This window comes from Physella acuta, unplaced genomic scaffold (genome assembly GCF_028476545.2).
Source record: "Physella acuta isolate Inbredline_101_S28 unplaced genomic scaffold, ASM2847654v3 ptg000282l, whole genome shotgun sequence".
NCBI classification, from domain to species: domain Eukaryota; kingdom Metazoa; phylum Mollusca; class Gastropoda; family Physidae; genus Physella; species Physella acuta.
In genome coordinates, this window is record NW_026731801.1 from 206,284 (window position 1) to 209,120 (window position 2,837).

Consider the following 2,837-nt stretch of genomic DNA (forward strand, 5'->3'; position numbering starts at 1 on the left):
AGAGTTGGTCGCCAAACTCAACATCCAGACTTCAAATCGTAAACAAACAAGAAGTATGAGCCAAAAAAAATTACATTAAAACAACTTTTATTTCATAGTTTAATGAGAAATTATTTCTTTAACATATTTACTAAGAATATTTTTTTTGATGGTGTAAAATTTTTCTAACTACGAAGTACAATTTCGTGCGAATATAACCAAGCGTGAATTAGGGAATTCATGGTTAAGCAGTGGTAAAGACTACCAAATACATCATTTTCTGTACATTGTTATGAAATGTTTACTACACCTTACAGTACAGCAGTAGAAAAATATTCATCTTAAAACTGACACAAATATTATCAAAAGTTATAAAAATGTACGTATGATCTATGGACAGTGCTTAGCATTAACCATTTACTTCGTTTGCAGAGGTAAACTTCTAGATTTTGAATGCAGAATTAAAGATATTTTTAAAAAACTAACAATAAGTTAAACATAATCTGGCTTTTGTATTTTATTTCTAAAACTAGGTAAAATTAGAATGACTAGTATCTATTAAAAAAACAAATTTTATTTCTAAAACTAAGTAGAACTAGAATGACTAGTATCTATTTACAAACAAGCTAGATTAATAATTTCGACCTATGTTTATGTGAAAATAAAACCTCAAACATTATTTTGGCGATGTTAAATAAAACTTAAACATCGGTCACCTAAAGCTTTACAAAATGGCGTGTTGTGTCTGGCCATCTAAATCGCTCGAGTCTACAGATTGTATGACAAAACTGGCACGGTCATCTTGGTCAACTGGTGCTGGAAACCTGGTCTGATCTCCGCAATCAAGCTAAAGAGTTTTAAAAGGTTTCAGTTTAAGGAACTTTAGCAGCATTGTTGTTACATGTGTGTTGCTTTGTGTCTGATTGCCCCTCCTACAGATGACGCTCTTGCTTGCTTTTTAGTGTGTCAACCAAATGCAGAGACGTAGCGAAGGGTGAGTGTGTGTGTGTGGGGGGGGGGGGGTACATATGTCCCCGGGCCCCGACCCTAGGGGCCCTAAAATGGGTAGGAAAAAAATAATTAAAAGCTCATTTTAGCTGCATATTTGAATTATAAACATAAAAAAATATAGGGGGCGCCAAATTGAAGGTTTGGCGCCGGGCGCCGGGAGGGGGGGGGGGGTGGGGTGGTCGCTACGCCTCTGAACCAATGTCTTGCCAGTGTGCTATCAATGTGCCTGCTATCTCATTGTTTTATTCGAATCCAATTGAGTTACTGTTAACTTGCATACACACTAATCTTAAAAGTATTTACAAAATAAATTAAATACAGGAATACATAATCTTTAATCCAAATAACAACAAAAAACGTTAAAACAGAAAACTGTACCGGTACTAAAATAATCATCCGAGTGTGACCATCCTCCCCACCATCGTAACGTCCCGTTTCTTTAATTATACGAAAGTATGGCTTCATAGTCTTGACTGACTTCTATTGAGGCACGTGGATTTTATAAACACAATAGGCCTATCGGCATTTGTTCTAAAATACAAGTTTGTGTTTTTAGAACAACGTAATTTCATGATAAAGAAAAAAAAACACGCTTATTTTAAAAAACGATTTAAGTTTTTATTTTATTAACCTAATGCTTTAATTTAGTAAGTGTTCAAATTCAAACAACAATTGATAGGTTACATTTAATACTTTTGATGCTATTGAAGTTGCCTAAAATATCTTTCAATATTTTGTCTAAAGATACATAATTTTGGTTACTTAAAACTCCGTTGGGATGTACAAAATAAACATCGTAAATAATAAAGCGTAGCAAATAGTACAATATCAAAATCTTACTTATGCTAAGCATTGGAATTCACTATTCATGTGAAGAATTTTGAAACTTGAATCCAGCTAATGATTGAAGAACTCTAACAAGCTGTAAGAAATGTCAAGACACACGAAAAAAGAATTCATTATCGTTAGCATCATCCGCTGATATATATATATATATATATATATATATATATATATATATATATATATATATATATATATATATATATATATATATATATATATATATATATATATATATATATATATATATATATATATATATATAAACAATGAAACCATAACTAGCAAACAAAAAAAAGGCGATACTTAAAATTTGTTTCAAAGCAAATCTGCATTGTGCTTTGACATCTTTCTGACTATGATTAAAATGTGTATATTATTTAATTATTTGTTTACGTAGGCCCTTACTATCTAACTATCTAACTACTATCTAACTATGTGGATGGATGTTACAGAGGCTTTGGGAGGGCGGGGCGGGGGGGGGGGGGGTGAGGACCCCGCCGTGTGACACCAATGGGGGGGGGGGGTGACACCATTAGCAAATTGGAAAATGTACAGAAGAAAAATAGTCTTTTAATTACTACTAATTGACAATTATTACAAGAGGGTGGGGGGGGGGCACCATGACGTAAACGTGTTAACTATAGAGAAAACAATGCTACATCCCATTGTATTATATACATTATAGATATACATCGTTACTATCAATTCGGCAGTGATTAAAGCTTATAAACAAACGTGTACGATAATGCGGCATATAATTAAGTTATAGGCCCATGCAAGCCGACACACACACAAACACACATTATATATATGATTTGTTTCTTGGGGGGGGGGGTGACCTGTTGATATAAATTCTAAAGACAATGTATGTTGTGTTTATGTACGTGCGAATGTGTGCTTATGTGTATGGCCGTTACCCGTTGAAGACGGCAATGAACAGAAGAAACACGATGATGTAGAGTTTCGTGTAGAGATATCTGGGGTCAGTTTCAAACCAACCA

At 33.7% G+C, this 2,837-nt stretch overlaps 1 long non-coding RNA gene across 1 annotated transcript; it reads right to left on the reverse strand.

Moving 5' to 3' along the window:
• Positions 1–1,374: 1,374 nt before the first annotated feature.
• Positions 1,375–2,837, reverse strand: LOC131939518 (uncharacterized). The gene is made up of 3 exons (XR_009386432.1): positions 2,754–2,837; positions 1,831–1,912; positions 1,375–1,521 (listed from the first exon to the last, which is right to left on the reverse strand). It is a non-coding gene; the product is annotated as an uncharacterized LOC131939518 (long non-coding RNA).